Genomic DNA, 7,622 nt, shown 5'->3' with positions numbered 1-7,622 from the left:
CTTAAAAAAAACAAAATGTCTCAGCATCTGACCAATTTGCGCCATGATCTGCCAACCTCATAATGTTTGGAACAGGAATAGAGAGCTTCTGTTTCACTTACCAGGATTATCCTTAATGCACTCGTAGTCATTAGTTGAAGCCCAGTCTTTGCACGTCTATGGTTTAATTATTTAAATATATGCTTTTGGGACAGAATTTAGAAAATGGTTTGAGTTCCAGGGCTGGAAAAGAATGTTATGAATAAGATTGTTAAAACTGTTCTACATCAGAGAGAAACACAAAACCTCAATAATGAGCCCTTAAAACATACATTTTACAAGGTGCATGAAGCGAGCCACGCTAAAACACCAAAAGTGGAAAGTATTTCAACAGTGTAACATCTTAAAAACATATAACAAGTACTTGCAGACTTATCCTAATGCTGAAGATGTATAATACAAAAACTCCTCGTGTCCCTGCCTGAATCAAGTGTTCTTCGTCGCCACCGGAGTCCTGGCTGTACATCACCTTGTAGTCCAAATCGCCTGGTGAATCTACTTCTGTTGCCTACTCGCTTGGCTCCAGTTCTGGTGTTCATTCTGTGTAAGTTACTCATTTCATATGCAAACCTTAGGGGAAAAGTCGAAACTTTATTTTTTATTTTTTTATCCGTTATCCAGAAGCAGGCTGCATCAAAAATCCATTTTGTGATCTCGCAGATGTCTGTTTTTTTTTTTGCAAACGAAAGAAAGAGATAAAATGGTTTCCTGTGGCGAAGCCAATGTTTAAATCCAATATTTTCACAAACCATGTCACTCGGCTCTACTCTTGTTCTTCGCTAGAATATTAAGTCCATTGCACAGGCTGTGGCAGTGACCCAATAGTTAATCTTTCTGGGAAGACAGTATCTTTTGCGAACTCCCCTGTAGGTGACAAAATCAAAGGGTGACGTATCAAGTGCTGAGATCACAAATGGAGCTATCAAAAGTCCAAACCTAGTACAAAATTCAGCTTCCTAGAAAGGCTGTGAAACATACACTGCAAAAGCAAGGTGTCCAGAAGTGCGGGAGAGACTTTGTTTCCCAATGAAACACATGCCAACGTTATCTGCGTCTCAACTGGAGTCAACTCGGATACCTCCTGTTGTTATACCAGCAGTTGTCGGCCCGTTCATTAACAAGTAGAGTGTGAATTTGACTCAATTAACTTTTTGAAAGGCGACAGTGCTTACCGGTAACAAGAAAGAAGACATTGTACTGTAAATCCAGGTGTGGTTGTAGAAGCGATCAATAGTGAATTACCAGACATCTGAATGGATGTTTTCAGTGTGTCTCTGCTGTGTTTCTGTCCCTTGTCGGCTGTTGGCTCCATCTGCGCTGTGGATCGTGTTGCATAAACACAGATGCCAAATTACAGCACACTGTCCATCATCCATTGTACTGAAATTACACCATTCGTCGAAGCAGCAGTGATTTCCATACGTGGCTGTTTGAAAACATGGAAATGCTGTTTGGGTCTTGGTTTATTTTCTTCAGGCAATCGCAATTTGAACTAGCATTTTTGAAATAGTGTTTCCTGTCCAACATTGGATCGCTAAATGGACATAATATGTTCAGGATGGCAGCGAGCGGCATCTCATTTTCACTCTTCAGTCTTTTGAAGTGGCTCTCTGGGCTGCTGCTATAGGCTCTGATGTCTCGCATCAAGCTGCAGAACAGTGAGAAATAAGACATGAGTGATGATGATGTGTCCTGACTTCTTTTTATGATGCACCAGCGCCAGGGACGTCCTGGGAATCGAGGCTCCCATGGGTTTGCTCTTAAGACACAATCATTCAAAACACTCACAGTCTAGTCATGCTCCGTTCTCTGCACTTAGAAGTCGGTGCTCTGTTTCTATGAATATCAAGGTGCAACTTAAAGCAACAGGATATGATAATACGGTGTCAAGTGTGAAATAACTCTTATCCAGACGTAGTCCCCATACACCGATAATTATCTGCTTGAGTGAAGACCAACGCTCGAGATGCCTTTCTATTAGTACTGTATGAAATTAACTGCATGGCTTATGCAATGCTAGATCGCCACTGGAAACTGCGCGTTATGCATACGTAGAGTGCCGCAAAACATTTAACAAAAGTTACTGATCCCTCTCTCTTCGTAGTTGTTTTCCGTGGCCAGAGATTACCCAGTCTAATCACATCCTGTAACCGAGAACTGTCTTCACTGGCCCTGCAGGATTCTGGCATTTCAAAGTCAGGTAACACGGACTAAACTGGATTCTAATTAAAGTTGACATCAGGTGCCTCATGCTTCTTTCCCTCCTCCTCCTCAGGCTTTCATCTAAATGATTCATGCAGAGAACACCAGGCCTTTCATGCCGTTAGGTCCTCACAAAGGAATAACAACTTGATCACACAAAGCAAACATAGACAGATTTACAATGACACCGGCACAGTGTCTGTTGCACCGGTTTATATCAAGTTATGTCAGGCGGACGCCGAGGCACTCAGCTGACATCTTGTGTTTTTGCAGGGACACTTTCACAGATATTCATGCTGACAAATGTGTGAGGGGGAAATTAAATCAGAGGGCTAAAAATTGTTTTCTAATAGAATCAAGCTGCATCACGGAGACAGAGTACAACAAAATGTTAAGTTTCCAGGTGCTGTAATTTGAATATGGCGTGACCTGCTGAGAACATGACGTGATTTTTTTGGAAATGAACGTGACAAGTGTGTGTCGGCCATATGTTGTGGGCTGGAATGCTGACATCGTGGAAGAGAATCAGTTTAGGCAACTGAGTTTTGCTCTGGGGAAGAACATCGCCTAAATGCTAAAATGCTCAACGGAAACATAAAAAAATGAACCCTTCTCTGAAATTGCAGGCAATACAGGTAGGTTAAATAATTGCTGAATGGGGAGATGAATACTTGGAGGCTTCTTTTTTTTTCTTCTCTTTGTAAGTGGGAAGAGGATTTATCTCAGTATGAGAAAGCCCACACCTTGAATTAAAGATGAGCTCCCTCCTGCCTTTTGTCAAGCTATTGTGAAAAGTACGGCATACAGTACACAATAACTACAGGTATGCAAAAATAGGTTTCATATAATAGATTAGTGGAAGAAGAACAGACTTATCATGACACGAAGGTGCCTCCAGGCAGAGGAAGACGGCTGTGGGCTCTTATTATTGGTATATTGGAATTGCAGCCTGGAAAATCTGAAAAAAAATAAAAATGAGTTGAAGTTACGCTGCTAAATAAATACTTTAATCACACTGTAGTTCGACTTGCAGCCTTGAAAATAATAAAGGTTTGTGCCTTAGATGATGCTGAAAGGAACTCTAATATTAACACCAAGGTAAGAAAGCTTTTAAACATTTTTAGATAGTGATACTGTTGTTTACCGCCAAGAAACTGTCTGTCTGAGATTTTTGTTTTGTTTTTTTGGTTCCACGGCAGACAATGACATAATGTGAGTGTCATCTGCTGAGGCGAAGGACGTGAAATGAGCAGCGACCGACTCGTGTCCAATCCTTCTGCCTCACTGTTGCGTCTTGCTGTAGGTTATTTTCTTCCTCAGTACTGTGGCCTCACCCTTACGCTTGACTTTAATGGAGACTGACAGTAAATCACAATTACCCATACAAGACACTTTAAAAATAGTTAAGGAAATTAGGCTGCCCTAATCTGAAGGTTGAACACATGGCCCATGCTGAACAGCGTTCTGTGAGAGCACGTCATATGAAAGTTAAAAGTTTGGTGGAGTCAGATAAAGTTCTAGAAACAATCTGCAAAGAGGAAGATGGATTTTCAAAGAGTATTAGGGAAATAACAATCTTTTCATTAGTGTATTATCACCTACTTTTTGTTGTTACTTTAGCCTTTTATATCTATTGACGCTGGGGGTCCTCTTCCTGGAGTCTACAATGCTGACCAGCCATGTTTTGACATTAGCCCATGGACAAAACTAAAGTTAGATTAGACTAAATCCTACACACTGGTCCTTGAAAGAATGTGTAAAGGCGATTCTGAGATTTCTTTCAAAATACATTAAATATGTTGGAAAATAGACTTTGAACGATATATTACTGAAATGTGGAGTTAGAGGTTAAAACAGTTTTTCACCCGTTTTCAGTCCAGGATTTTTTGTGGGCGGGCCTAAAGGGTGGCTCGATGACACGCTGAGGCCACCCTGAGCAGACCCCTGCCATTCATCTCGCTCGGTGTTTCAAAGTTAGTCATGTCATTTTCTGAACACATCTGACACGTTTCATTCGCTTCAGAATTGCTGCTAAACTTCTAATCTTTCAAGGAATAGTTTGATATTTTGGGAAATTAACTCATTGGCTTCTTTGCTGAGAGTTCAATGAGAAGATTGAGCACCTAAAGACTGGAAACGAGGACACACCGCCAGCCTAGCCCTACTATCATCTGGATCCTACTGGGCATGGCTGTGACGCCGCCTGGGAGCAACTTCCAATCGTAAAAACAGCCAAAAGGGAAACTATTTAACTATATAAACTACTTACTCATCATAGTAGTGCATATAAACCAAGTAAAAATGACCCAATCTGAGCAAGTTAACACAGTCTGGCAGGCCAAACACCCACATGCTTCATGAACAAAACCAAAAACAACATCACGTCACAGAGCTGTGAGCGGTGGGATCCAGAGGTGAAGCTCATTTATTAGTATGTTATATTTTGTTTGCTTAATGCCACGCCAAACTTTAAGTGTAAAAACAACAATTTGCAATTTTTACAGAGGGTTGTGGATGCAGTGACCTGCTGAAATCTCCGCCGGTTGCCTTGGCAACCTCATGGCAACGACATCACTCCCGCAGGAAATGGAAATACTTTTGCATTTAATCCCCCGTAAAAGCACAAAATTGTTGTGATGATTTACACAGAGAGCAGTGAAATGAAACCTTATTATCACTTGGGTGAGGAATGTCTAAAGTTTACGCTCTCTGATGGATATAGCATGATTCTCGGTGCAGTGCTGTCAGTGCCTCTCTCCTCCTTGTACGGGCGCATCACACTGCCCGTTTCATTAATGTAAAAAAGCAGCCACAAGGCATCAATGCGTATGAATACATCACACGCAACTGATAACATTAATATTGTCCAATTAATGTTTGTTCATTATAGAGTAATTGTTGAGCTCTCTGTTTTAATTAAGCAAAAAAAAAAAAAACAACCTCATCTCTACTGGAGATAATATGTACGCATAATGACAAAGCTAATAGATGAAACCTCTCAGCCATAACCAAACTACTTTCAGTCTATTGCTCTGAGTCGCCTATATACAGTAGTTGCCTGCAGTAAAAAGGAGGCTAATTTAATTCAGACACGCACACACACATTACATACACAAAGAGAGAACGACAGGGAAAATTGTGTTTACAATTTTTATTAAGTGTCAACTCCAAGATGAGGAAAAAGTTGTTAAAGGGGAATAGAACAGCGTTTCCATTATGTTTTTCATGTGCCCCAGGACAGTTTACTTTCTATTAGCGAACATGAACTACCGTGCCCAATAGACAGCCACAAGAAGGGGGAATGTTCCCGGCCACATATCACCTGCAAACTGATGTCAAATAAGCCAGTCAGAAACGTGTTGTTTGTGTCTGGATTGAATTATGAGAATCAAATCTGAAGAACTGTTCTGCACATTTCAAATAATATATCTAAATTAAGGTCATTTGGCTCATCTGTAAAGCATTTTTCATGTGTACATGTTCCAGTGCAGGGTGTGAATCCTGTAACGTCTAATGCCTTCCCTTCCTTTGGGGATGTTGAGGATGTGACATTAATTTTTAAAGCTGCCATATTATGACAGGTGCTCAGAGGGTTTCTATTCAATTTGTACCTGAAGAACAGAGATAAAGCTCCTTTGACTGGCTCTAAGTTTATTTTACAGATAAAGAGGTAGCACCGCACAGATTTCTTAAACTTTCATAAGAAGCTGTGTGAGTATTTATGAATCACATTTTATCTAAGACACATCTGAAACCTAATGAATGTCACACCAGCTCCTTTGAAAATGAAACTTGTGGCTGATATTTTAAGATATAGAGGCACAAATTCAAGGATGCATGTTCTCGGTGTTGACATAAACCCCACTGTGTCAGTCTTACCTTATTTCACTTTTATTCCAAAAAAAAAGTTAGTTCTTGTTGAGAATTTTGGAAAACAAAATCTCTTATTTGACAAAATATGGCCACAAAGGGTGGCAGCACAGTATGTTACAGACAATAAACAGCTGCAGCACAATACATACTGCGTACAGGATGCAGGAATAAAAAAAATAATCTCAATACGACTGTAAAAAAAAAAAAAGTTAACAGAGAAGAGAGTGTAAGGATGGTAATAATATGGAAGTCACACTTTCACAGCTTATTCAGTTCAATTCCCAGCGGATTTTTTCTTTAGCAGCTTTTTGTAGAGACAGGGAGAAAATGTAGCTCCATGAGTTGCTGATCTTTCCAAAGCTTTCTTGTCCAGCTCTATTTCGATTTTTAAAAAACTGTCAGGGAATCTTGGGACCTTTAGCATTTCTGTATAATACGAATGCATAAATACACGATGGGGGGAACGGTTGAACAAGCAAGACACAAGGATAAGACTACTGTTGTTTTACTTGCAGTAGTATATTGAATCTAACCCCCTCAGTGTAATCCAAGCCTGAGAAGCTAAATCAGTCACTGATATCTTTAATATGTCAATCCATTTACATAAAGAAGAAGATACTCAAATATATGAAGAATTATTTAAAAAATGTAGGACTGAAACTAACGATTCTTTCTTTCTTTTTTCAATTCTTTGGCATAAAGATTGTCCGAACCCAATGTGATGTCCTTAGATTGCATTTTTTCCGTCTGACTGTCACACAAAAACTCAAAGATATTGAGTCAACGTTCACCTGACAAAGAAAAGCTGCAAATCACAGTCGAGATGTTGAAACCAGAGAATGTTTAATTTGGCATTTTTGCTTGAAAAACGTTTTAAACTGTTAAAAGGTGGAGTTATACTGTATGTTGCGTAATTAATCTGGCCCAAAGATTAATAGATTCTGAAATAGTACTGAAAAATTGTGGTTTAAAGGTCCAGTGTGTAAAATTTAGGGGGGCTCTATATACATGGCGGAGTCCACCTTGTTGAACCGCCACGTTTCTACATTAGCCCAGAACGGACAAACTAAACACCGGCTCCAAATAGGGCCCTTTTTCATAGTCACTAAATCCTACACGCTGGTCCTTTAAACACAGGACACTGTAGCACTGTGTCCTGAAGTCTTTTGTAAACAGTATGTTGAGCCACCATTCTCCTACTTTATCTGACTGCTGTGTCAGATCACGTTTATAATACTGCTGTCAGCTGCGTGCAAAAAGCTCCTGATGGGTTTATAAAAGCAGCTACAAGATGACACACAGAGACGCTTCTGTTTACAAAATCCACATTTGTTATGTGACAAGCTTGAATCTACAGAAGCAGTTTCATTCATCACTACAGGCATATTAATCTATCACTGATTCAGAGGAGGGGCTCTCTAAAATATCATATCATAATTATCATCGTATAATAATCTTAAAATGACATGATCTTAACCGTTTTGACGACATTCACAGCTGCTGCTAAC

Source organism: Larimichthys crocea, chromosome XV, assembly GCF_000972845.2.
Source record: "Larimichthys crocea isolate SSNF chromosome XV, L_crocea_2.0, whole genome shotgun sequence".
Classification (NCBI taxonomy): Eukaryota; Metazoa; Chordata; class Actinopteri; family Sciaenidae; genus Larimichthys; species Larimichthys crocea.
Note: the sequence above shows the minus strand (reverse complement) of the source record.